General features: G+C 46.3%; 1 protein-coding gene across 1 annotated transcript in view; it reads right to left on the bottom strand.

The window, feature by feature from the left end:
• nrg3b (neuregulin 3b) overlaps positions 1-12,659 on the bottom strand; it is a 216,640-nt gene that overhangs the window by 21,891 nt on the left and 182,090 nt on the right. The window lies entirely within an intron of this gene.

Below are 12,659 nucleotides of genomic sequence, written 5' to 3'. Positions count from 1 at the left end.
TAATTCTTCATGGCTTGGATCGATGAGGAGCTAAAAACATTTCTCTGACATTTTGGTCTATATTGACATGAAAGCATCACACAGTTGCTTCAGATTTGTTCCACCACATCACAGAAGAGTTCTGGTGGCTGTGGAGGCCATTTGAGTACAGTGAGTACAGTACAGTTTGTAATGAATCAAATTGAAATCACTTTGTACTAAGGGGCCAAAAGTGTGCCAAGAAAATATTTTGGTTTGAAAGAGGAGTAAAAGAGGCCATTTATGTCCACTGTGAGCGACCGTCTTTGAACAGAAGCGGTGGCTTACGACACCAACTTTCTGCCATCTATAATCCAGTCCCTTCCCAGACGCCTTAACGCCCACTGACATCCTGGGGCATTTGACCTCAGGAAATCACATGATAGGGTGGGGGCTAGGCTTCACAATGAGCTCACCTGAAACCTTGGCTGATTGTGACCTACACCCGTTTTCACACCTTGGCTCGTGTGATTAGGTAGAGGATCATTAGGGCGTCCATTTGTCCCTCTTGGGGGGGATACTCCCACTGGGTTTAAATCTGGGACTCTCCACCATTTGACCCTAGAACTGAAGAAGCTTCTCGGATGAGAGGTGAAACGTCTTCAAGCAACTTAAAGAAGTCCAGACGCTTTTCTTTCCAAGCTCCAGGACTACAGTGACCTGGATGACTGAGAACCTTCACAGACAAGAAAGTACCATTATACCAGCAGCCTGAAATGTTGATCCAAGACAGGTTGGATCCATGCTTTCATGGTATTTACGCAAAACTCGGACCCTACCAACAGCAAAAATCGAGACTTCTACTGTCCACTTTAGGTATGCCTATGCAAATTTTATGCTCTGTTTCTTGACAGGAGTGGCACATGATGTGGTATCCTGCCACTGTAGCCCATCTGCTTCAAGGTTCAATGTTGTGTGCATTCTGCATACTTTAGTTCTAACGAATGATTGTTTACTAGTGATCAGTTACTGTTGCCTTCCTGCTCAAAGCAGTCTGGCCATTCTCCTCTGCCCTCTGCCCTCTGGCATCAACATCATCAATTTTCACCCAGAGAACCACAGCTCACTGGACGTTTTCTCTTTTTCAGACCATTCTCTGTAAACCCTAGAGACTGTTGTTTGGGAAAATTTCAGTAGAGCTCCAGATTTTGAAATACTCAACCATGCCACATTTAAAGTAATTGAAACTGCCTTTCATCCTCATTCGGACACTCAGTTTGATCTTCAGCAGGTTGCCTTGACCATGTCCATGCATGTTCTTAACATATGGTTAATGAACCATAAGGGTTTAATATAACCCAAATCATTATATTTTCCTAAAGCTAATCTCTCCATAATTTCCATCTTGATGTGGATTTTGTAGGTTTTTACACAGCTTTACTGGCGTCGACACCATTTACATCAAATGCACGCCATTTCAAGAGTGTGCCTCTTAGGAGTGACGTTATGCTTTGAATACAAGAGTTCAATTTATTCTATAAGGAGTGTGTAGGTGCCCAGGTGTATATTTTTAAAAAGAGCTGAGGGTTTAATTTGTCTTGCATATGCTTTCATCATGTCAGCATATATGTCTTTAGTGATCACACCTAGAGGGGAAATGCCTTTCTCTTTAATCCCAGAATTCAAAGAGTTAATAACAACTGAGCGCCGCATTAGTTTATTAGAGACTTCAAATGGAAGACAATGACTAAAAAAGGGCTTCAGTTTTATCCTCCCCTCTTGCACCTGCCTTGTCAGAGGCAGACATTTTTTTTCTAGCTCGCTGCACTCATCCTCCATCCTACTGCCTTGAACACATGCACAAAAAACCCCCATTGTGCTTTGATGCTGGGTTATGCTGCATACACCAAATGTTTTGAGCCTATTTAAGAACACTCTGCTCTGTTCTTCCTTTGAAAGTATTTTCATTTTGTCTGTGTAACTTTAAAGAAAATAGAGATATTGTAGGACTACACCACCCACACCCACATGTCCTCTCCCTAGATGGTTACAAGCTGAGGGAGTGGGTGGAGAGAAGCTGTGGTCTGGGGTCATTGTGTCAAATCTGTGGAAAAACAGGTTTCACTTGTTAATCTTTCGTTGGTCTGTACAGCTCATGCCCCCTCCTGGGTGCTTATAGCCAGTGATCTTTCACATCCCACCTTAAGCTTCCCTCACACTGTTCTATTATAGCTTGTGTTTCCGTGTTGTCTTTGCCTTCCTCCTGGCTTCCTTCCTTTGTCCAGCATTCAATGCATTTCTTGTTGGATGCAGGGCTTCACTGCCTCACCCGCTGAGCCCTAACACATTCCCGATACCACCATCTGAGTCTCCCCTTTTTTTAGGTTGCTGTTGTGCTGGTTATTGTGCTTATATGAAAACATTTTTTAAATATTACTTAAACGCAACTACTTAACAGCTTTTTTAACATTTGCATCAAAGGTGGTACAGCGTCTTAGCGATCAGCTGCCCAGAGCCATGATTTTCAAATGACACCCTCGAAAAGCTTTCAGATGGTGCCAACTGCAGATCCGTGGGTGGGGTTAGCTTAAGGGGTGTTTGTTTCAGTGGGTGACACCAGACAGTGTTGAATTATTAAAGAAGCCTCCATATACAGTGGTATGAAAAAGTGTTTGCCTTCTTACCGATTTACTAGTTTTTTGCATATTTGTGACACTTGCATGTTTCAGATCATCAGACTCATTTTAATATTATACAAAGATAACCTGAGGAAATACAAAATGCAGTTTTTAAATGATGATTTCATTCATTAAGGGAGAAAAGGTTTCCAAAACTACCTGGTCCTATTGCGAATTAACTGTGATTAACCACTTTTTTTGAAAATCTGAGTTCAGTTTCACTAAACACATTCAGGGATGATTACTGGCAGACCTGCTGAATTAAGAAATCACTTACATTGAACCTGTCTGACAAAGCAAAGCAGCATAATAGATCTCTAAAAGCAACACATCATGCCACAATCTTAAGAAACACACGAGAAACAAAATCACAGACATCTACCAGTCTGGAAAGCTATTTCTAAGCCTTCAAGCTCCAGTGGATCACAGTGAGAGCCATTACACACAAATGGAGAAAATTTGGAACAGTGGCGAAGCTTTCCAGGAATGACTGGACTACCAAAATTCCTCCAAAAGCACATCAACGACTCATCCAGGAGTAGGGATGGCTACCGGTATCCGGCGCCATAATGGCACTGGTTCTGACATAAATGGTAGTAACCAGACCGAAAAGCAGCACGTACGTTCCTTTATAGCAGAGCTACAGATTAAAAATGCCCAAGGCGAAGCGGTCAAAAGTCTGGCTGTACTTCACAGCAAAAGATGCAAACTCAGCAGCCTGCAACAAGTGCTTTAAGGTGATACTGTGACACCTTGAATCTGATGACAAACCTGGCGACGCATGGCGTTTTTTTAAAAGCCGAGAAATGCACCAAGTTAGCAACATCCCCAAAGAACCCGGAGAGGAGAGTCCTGGCCCCTAGCCCTGCCAGTGTAGCAGAAATGATGAAGGATGATGATGGCAGCAGCAGCCGTTCTTCTCTGCGTGAGTAGCTTAATGTTGTTCATGTGTAATTTAAGTTGAGTAGTTTAACCACGTTATTACATTAATGCATGTAAGGTGAACTAGCAAACATCATCATAGCTACATGCGGCTGTCTTGTTTGATGGCAGATACTCCCTTCACCCTGGCCAAAAAGGCTAAAATGACCAAAGAAAAAGTGGAAAACAGCTAAACATGAGAGGTTTTTCGACAAAGTTTGTGTTTTTTCCATTGATTAAGCACTGCTTCCAGCCAAGAGTGATACCATAAATCCCCTATAGCTGCAGAAAAGGCTAACATTGTTGTCTTTTTACAAAAAAAAACAGCTGAACATGAGAGGTTTTTGGACAAAGTTTGTGTTTTTCATTCTTTAAGCACCGGTTTGAGAACCGTTTAAGCACCGGCACCGTTTCAAAAGTACCGGTTTGGCACCGGTATCGGATAAAACCTAAAGGATACCCATCCCTATCCAGGAGGTCACAAAAGAAAGTAAAACAACATTAATGAACAGTAGGGTTCACATGTTTCAGTTAAGGCCAGAGTTCAGGACACTGGGCAAAAATGGTATCCATTGAAGAGAACATAAAGGCTTGTCTCAGATTTGCAAAAAAACATCTTCATTAATGTGGCTGAATTACAACGATTCTGCAAAGATGAGTGGGCCAAAATTCCTCCACAAGCTCTGTAAAAGACTCATTGGCAGTTATCGAAAAGGCTTGATTGCAGCTGTTGCTGCTTAGGGTGGTAAACCAGTTATTAGGTTTAGGGGCCAATCATTTTTTTCCCCACACAGGGACATGTAGGTTTGGATTTTTTTTACCCTTAATAATATACAGCTTCATTTAGAAACTGCAGTTTGTGTTTACCTGTGTTATCTTTGACTAATATTTAAATTTCTTTGATGATTTGAAACATTTAAGGGTGAAAAACATAGAGAAAATAAAGAAATCAGTGTTATAGTATTAATCAGTATTAATAACCTTGCTACCTTATTACCCATACATATTAAAATGAGATTTGTGGAAGCTGTAAAGTATTTATGTTTCAGAAGTGGAAACGTCAAATCTATAATTGATCTCTCTTTCATTTTAGCATTGATACATGATGGACTACTACTCCATATAACTTCCTGAAATGATAAAAGAATAACTGCACACTGAACTTCTTTAAAAACAAAAAAAAATCCATCTAATTAAATAAAGAAAGTAGGAACGCATTATGCCAAGCGGTCAGACTCTTTGATGAAACCTTTACAAGTGTGCAGTAGAGTGCAATTACCCCTCTGTGGAGACATTAGCCTTATCAGTGCCATCCACGTCTTCTCTCTGCTTTTTCTAAGAATGTCTGGGTCACTGCTGCTGCAGGCTGTGGTGGCTTGTAATGAATTCTGAGCCACTTTTTCTTCTACGGTTTGCCATTTTTTTTCTTAACCAAGAATTATTTGCCCGCCTGGATGAAAATTTCTTCCTAGAGCTGATGCTATGTGTTTATTAGTTGATAAATGATTACATAATATTCGTCTCTTTCAGTTTTTGAGTTGGTCGAGGGTTATGTAGTTCAAATTTGCAAAATCCAACTTTTTAAACACATGAACCTGCTGTAATGTACAGTTTTGTGCTCATTGTGGATTATGACTGTGCTGCTGTGCTTGAATGTTGAATTCAGGATTCATGATCCAGAGTATGGGCACAATTTTACATTCTTCTATTTAAAGAGGTCAGAATTCCAGCAACGTTTACTTCAAGATCAACTTCATTGGCTGGGGACTTTTACTATCAAAAGAGCCATTTTTAGGTAAATGTAAAACACCCAAAATCTTATTTATTTAGCCTATTATGTATAATTGAGGTAAATCTTTTTGTGTATTTTGTTGTTGTTGTTGTTAATAGTTATGATAATACAGTACTTTAACTTGGCATTTTGATTTTAATAGCACCATGTTTCTGCCATTTGGCAGTGGCACAAAGTTGTTTTTTTGTGCCCTTTGCTGCTTAAGTTTTATTTAGATCTTTTTTTTATGTTTATATGACATAGTGAAGAACAATCACAACCACAATTCTCAAGTTTCATAAACTTTTTATTGGCAAATTGTCACGGCCAGGGGATCAGCAGGCCGCTGACTAGGAGCTCTCTTGCTCTCTCTCTCACTCTCTCTCTCTCTCTCTCTCTCTCTCTCGCCAGGGCGGAACTCATGGTGGGTTCACGCCTTCGGCCCACACCCCTCTGAAGAGGAAACACCTGGGCCTCATCAGCACAGCCAGCATTTAAGCCAGGGAGTGGCTTCTGCTCATCGCTGGATCGTTGTGTGTGACTCACGTTAGTGCAGCCCGGCTCTGAGCACGTTCTCTTTTCCCTACGCAAAACCTTTGACGTATGCTCCTTTCTGTACATAGATCCCCTGGACCCGACCCTGCATTCCCCGAGTGGATTCCGTTGTGTGAGTGTCTGGAGAGAGAAGAAGAAGAGCGAGCGTCCTTTCCCTCCCTGGATTACCCCGGAGCCTTTTCCCCTGTCACTACCTTGTATATAGCACTACCCCCCTCTGCACTGTTTGTAAATACACCGGGTGGAATTGTAATAAGTACTTTGCCTGAGTCCTGCGTGTGAGTCCTCCAGTGAACCCTGACAGTAACGATCCAGCCATACGATGGACTCAGCGGACTCAACCCCTGCCCAGCATATCGCCGTTTCTCCGGAAGCGGTACTGGAGCGGCACGAACAAATGCTACGGCAAATCAATCATCAGCTGGCTGCGCTCACCCAAGCCCTGGCCCAACATGTGCCTCTGGAAAGCCCTCCCACATCATCTCCGCCTTCTCTTCCACAAGCTCCAGAACCCCCGGCGCCTCAGCCCTCCACTCCGGTTTCATCGGAGCCCCTGGAGCGTCCGCTACCCACACCGGAGCCCTTTTCGGGTGAGTTCGACAAATGTGCAGGATTTTTGATCCAACTCGGGTTACAGTTTAGACTGCAGCGGAGGACGTATGGGAGCGATGAGTCCAAGATTGCCTTTTTCGTTCAATTATTACGTGGTCGAGCATTAAATTGGGCGCAGGCTGTGTTAAGATCTGATCCGGAAATCACTTACCATGATTTCCATTCTAAGTTTAAGAGTGTTTTTGAGAGGGGCACCGGGGCGGCCGCTGCTGCTCACCGGTTGCTGAATTTGAAGCAGGGCAGACGAAGCATGGCAGACTACTCCGTTGAATTCTGGACTTTGGCCGAAGAGACCGGGTGGGAGGAGCCGGCGTTGATAAGTACCCTTTTGAACAATGTTTGTGACGATTTAAAGGGGGAATTACTTATGAAGGAGTTACCCGCTTCTCTTGATGACGTTTTATCACTGTGCATAAAGGTGGATGAGCACTTACGAGCGCGCCGCGGATTGAGAAACTACAACACCCATAAGCCCCCTGGATACATGGAGATGGCCTACAGCAGAGGTGCGGTCGGAGGCGGAGTCCTTCGGGAGAGGGAGGACGAGACCGAGGGCGAGCAGCCTATGCAATTGGGACGCTTCAGGTTATCTCCCGAGGAGCGACATCGCTGCTGGATGGCCGGTGAGTGCTTTAACTGTGGCCACAAGGGCCATATTGCCGCCACATGTCAAGCGCGACCAAAAGATCGTGCCCGCCGGTAGTGAGGAGAGTACGGGTGGGCGAGGTTTCCTGCACACGGTCTCCTCCGCGTTTAATGATTTCAGCCAAGCTTACTGTTCACTCGGTTCCTCATCCACTCCGCGCATTGATTGATTCAGGGGCGGAGCAAAGTTTCATTGATGCCACTCTGGCCCATAAATTAGGCCTCAGCCTCACAGCTCTGCCACATACGCTTCAAGTCACTGCCCTCAGTGGCCAGCGCCTTCCTGATATCACCCATATTACAGAGCCACTAGCTTTAACACTTTCCGGCAATCACACGGAAACCTTACAGTTGTTCGTCTTTAAGGCGCCCCTCACTCCATTGATTTTGGGGTTTCCCTGGTTACAGCAACATAACCCCGTACTGGATTGGAAGAAGGGATGCGTTCTTGGGTGGGGGGAGGGGTGCCATATGACCTGTTTGAAAGCCGCCACCCCAGCTATTACCTCACGCACTCCCTCTCCAGCATCCGACCCCCCTGACCTCTCCTCTGTCCCATCTGTCTATCATGATCTGGGGGAGGTGTTTAGGAAAGACAGGGCTTCCTCCCTACCCCCCCACAGACCATATGATTGTGGAATAGACCTACTGCCGGGTGCGTCACTTCCCAAGAGTCGACTGTATAGCATCTCACGACCCGAACGGGAAGCCATGGAGAAGTATATTACTGAGTCTCTTACTGCAGGAATAATCCGCCCCTCCTCCTCCCCCGTAGCTGCGGGATTTTTCTTTGTTGAGAAGAAGGACAAGAGCCTGAGGCCTTGTATTGACTATCGTGGTCTCAACAGCATTACTGTGAAGAATAAGTACCCGTTGCCTCTGTTGACCTCGGCCTTTGAACTGCTTCAAGGGGTCACGATCTTCACCAAACTGGATTTACGGAACGCATACCACCTGGTGAGAATAAGAGAGGGGGATGAATGGAAGACGGCTTTTAATACTCACTTGGGTCATTTCGAGTATCTAGTTATGCCGTTTGGTCTGACCAACGCCCCTGCTGTTTTTCAAGCTTTGGTTAACGACGTGCTCCGGGATTTCATAAACCATTCAGTTTTTGTTTACCTTGACGACATCCTCATTTTCTCTCGCTCCGTTGCTGAACATGAACGCCACGTCAGACAGGTCCTGCTTCGCCTCCTAGAGAACCAGTTATTCGTCAAGGCTGAAAAATGTGAGTTTCATGTGAGCACGGTTTCTTTTCTGGGCTATGTCATTGACCGTGGCAATCTCAAGGCTGACCCCGCTAAGGTCCGAGCAGTCGTCAACTGGCCAACCCCTCCCAATCGCAGGCAGCTTCAGTGTTTCCTGGGCTTTGCGAATTTCTATCGTCGTTTCATCCGTGATTTCAGTAAGGTCGCTCTCCCACTAACCCGTCTTACTTCACCTAAGGTTCCCTTCCACTGGGACGAGCCGGCTCGCCGAGCGTTTGCCCTCCTTAAGGACCGCTTCGCCTCTGCCCCCATCCTTGTTCAGCCAGGACTCACTCAGCAATTCGTCGTGGAGGTGGACGCTTCGGATTCTGGGGTGGGGGCCGTGCTCTCCCAACAGCACGAAGGTAAACTCCACCCGTGTGCTTACTATTCACGGTGTCTCACCCCTGCAGAACGGAATTATGACGTGGGGGACCGGGAACTCCTTGCCGTCAAGCTTGCCTTGGAGGAATGGCGCCACTGGCTGGAGGGCGCAGCCCAGCCTTTTGTAGTGTGGACAGATCATAAAAATCTGGAGTATATTCGATCAGCGAAACGGCTCAATGCTCGACAAGCTAGGTGGGCCCTGTTCTTCACTCGGTTTCAGTTCACCATTACTTACAGGCCTGGATCTCGCAACACCAAACCCGATGCTCTCTCTCGTCAATTCACGGTCTCCGAGGACGTTGCCCGTGACTCTCCCATTCTCCTGCCCACTTGTGTTATCGGAACGCTGACCTGGGAAATAGAGACTGCCATAAAGGAGGCCCAACGAACGGAACCGGACCCTGGAACCGGCCCGCCTGGATTGCTTTTTGTTCCCTCCTCTGTTCGCTCCCAGGTGCTGCACTGGGCTCATACCGCCAAGTTTACCTGCCACCCAGGGGTCCACCGCACCATCTCATTCATCCAACGTTTCGCCTGGTGGCCCACCCTCGCCAATGACGTCCGTGAGTACGTCGCTGCCTGTCCAGTCTGCGCGCAGAACAAGACTGTCAACCGACCTACCGCTGGTCTGCTCCGGCCTCTACCTACACCAAGCCGCCCCTGGTCACATATCGCTATCGACTTTGTGACAGGCCTACCACCGTCCTCAGGTAACACAGTTATTCTCACCATAATTGACCGTTTTTCTAAGGCTGTACACTTTGTCGCCCTCCCCAAGCTTCCCACGGCTCTGGAGACCGCCCGGCTCCTAACAACCCACGTCTTCCGCCTCCATGGGATCCCCACCGATGTTGTGTCCGACAGAGGTCCGCAGTTCACTTCCCGCGTCTGGAAGGAATTCTGCTCCGCCCTTGGGGCTCAGGTCAGTCTCTCCTCCGGCTTTCACCCGCAGACGAATGGTCAAACAGAGCGCGCGAACCAGGAGCTCGAAGCGGCCCTACGATGTGTGGCCTCCACCCACCAAACCACCTGGAGCGAACAGCTCCCTTGGATCGAGTATGCGCATAACAGCCTCACTTCCTCGGCCACCGGTGTTTCCCCCTTCGAGGCCTCTCTGGGTTTCCAACCACCCTTGTTCCCGGCGATCGAAGGTGAGCATTTTGTGCCTTTGGTTCAACGGCACCTCCGAAGGTGTCGGCGTGCCTGGAAGGTGACGCGGACCGCTCTTCTCCGAACAGCGGACCGGAACAAACGCCTGGCGGACCGCCGCAGGACCCCGGCGCCAGCATACACGCCTGGGCAGAAGGTTTGGCTGTCGACCAGGTTTGTTCCTCTCAGGTCGGAATCGAAGAAGCTGTCTCCCACCTTCGTTGGCCCGTTTGTGATTAACTCTTTGGTTAACCCAGTTTCCGTCCGTCTTGAGCTGCCTCGGAATATGCGAATTCATAACGTTTTCCACGTGTCTCAAGTAAAGCCCTGTCTCTCCAGTCCTTTGTGCCCTCCTTCCAGGGCCCCGCCGCCCGCCCGGATCATCGACGGCCATCCGGCGTTCACCGTCTCTCGGATCATGGACGTCAGGCGCCGGGGGCGCGGCTTGCAGTATCTGGTGGACTGGGAGGGCTACGGTCTTGAGGAGCGCTCGTGGATCCCACGGGCGGCACTGCTGGACGAGGACATGTTGCGGGGGTTCCACGCGGCTCACCCGGAGAAGCCTGGGGGTCGCCGGGGGGCTCCCGTTGGGGGGGGGGGTACTGTCACGGCCAGGGGATCAGCAGGCCGCTGACTAGGAGCTCTCTTGCTCTCTCTCTCTCTCTCTCTCTCTCTCTCTCTCTCGCCGGGGCGGAACTCATGGTGGGTTCACGCCTTCGGCCCACACCCCTCTGAAGAGGAAACACCTGGGCCTCATCAGCACAGCCAGCATTTAAGCCAGGGAGTGGCTTCTGCTCATCGCTGGATCGTTGTGTGTGACTCACGTTAGTGCAGCCCGGCTCTGAGCACGTTCTCTTTTCCCTACGCAAAACCTTTGACGTATGCTCCTTTCTGTACATAGATCCCCTGGACCCGACCCTGCATTCCCCGAGTGGATTCCGTTGTGTGAGTGTCTGGAGAGAGAAGAAGAAGAGCGAGCGTCCTTTCCCTCCCTGGATTACCCCGGAGCCTTTTCCCCTGTCACTACCTTGTATATAGCACTACCCCCCTCTGCACTGTTTGTAAATACACCGGGTGGAATTGTAATAAGTACTTTGCCTGAGTCCTGCGTGTGAGTCCTCCAGTGAACCCTGACACAAATAAATAAAAATTGCCAATAAAAGTGCTCAAAAGTGTAGAACTGCAATAACTAAAATTGTTATCACTCGCCTATTTTTTTAACCACCAGAATGGAATAATTGTGAAGTGAAGGAAGAAATGTCTGGCAGAGCAGCTATAACATGTGTTTTGCAAATTAAAAGAATCCTGCTCTGATATATAAAAAACAGCAGCCAATGAAAGTGAAAGTAAACAGACATTTCATAATATTTTACTTAATTTTAATTTGATTTAAGTCCAGCAGCACATCAAACATACTAGTGTAGTAGCAAATATGGTGAAAGCCAACAAATGTGTCTATTGTTAAATTCTCTATTCCCCTCCGCAACTCAATTTTTAATCCATAGCCGGTGGGACTCAGGACTTGACATTTAAGTGCATACATTCATGCTAACCACCAAAATTGAGATTCTGCATAACTGATAAGATATATACATTAATACATCAAAAAGCACCAATCCCATATGTAACCATCATCACCATATACAATAGTTCCCTTATTTAGCCAGGGAAAACAACTGGCCTGAACTTACATGACTTATGTCTAATGTACAGTGCTGTGAAAAAGTCTCATTTCTTTATATTTTGCCTCAAAGGAGCGATGCTCGGTTGAAATTACAATTGTTCTCCATGCTTTCCGAGGTTTTCCTTTCATCATTAGCTGCTTTTTAACTTGTTTCCACTTCAGTTCTCGTGCCTGATCATTCCCAGAGGAATCTTTCTTTGTCCGTTTGTTTATTTGTTACGCCAATTAACACTGACATATAAATCATTCAAGCATGAAAAAATGCACCTAACTTGAGGAATGAACCTGTGTTGTGTCCACTTATAACAGCCGACTTAGCAAATATACATTTTTAAATTTTATTTCTATGCACTTTTTACTAGGAGCCTGTCAAAAAGAACACCTGATTTCTTTGGTTGAATCGACAAAAAATACCAAAGATAACAGTTTGGCAGGCACAAAATAGTAGTTTTGCACAAATAATGTGATTCCCAAAGGCCTGTTAGCCAAATACCTGGCATATCTGGGCATGGTGTGCAGTCTGTCTTTAAAAAAATGAGGAAACTGGACAAGAGGCTGACAAAAGAAGAAGTGGCAGGCCCAAAAATGATCTACAGCAGATAACCAGCATCTAAAGGTCATGTCCTTAAGGAAACACTCCAAAGACCTTATATAGGACCTGAGAGAGGCATCTGGCCCTTTACTTGTTCCATTTACTGTTCACTGAAATGATCTTGATGCATGGCTGTCGAGAAGCCATTCTTAAGGAAGAGAAACCAGGAAAAAAAGGTGTATTATGCCAAATTACACAAGACCTGGACAGAATATCGGTGGTAGAATTTTGCACAGTACTGTATCCTTGTACACCGTAAAACAACGTTCATAGTTACTGCTTACTAAGTTAAATATTTTGAGCTTTGTCACTTCTGACATTTTCTACCTTTCCTTGATTTGATTTGCTCCACTTTAAAGTATAATTTAACGCACTGTTTCTACTCCTTCAACATCAGTATACAGTATGTGTCTGACATCACAATGTAAGTGCATGTGGAGAGGGATAATAGGAAAGC

This window comes from Neolamprologus multifasciatus, chromosome 8 (assembly GCF_963576455.1).
Source record: "Neolamprologus multifasciatus chromosome 8, fNeoMul1.2, whole genome shotgun sequence".
NCBI lineage: Eukaryota > Metazoa > Chordata > Actinopteri > Cichliformes > Cichlidae > Neolamprologus > Neolamprologus multifasciatus.
The sequence above is the reverse complement of the archived record's forward strand: the minus strand, read 5'-3'. Positions and strand labels throughout refer to the sequence as shown.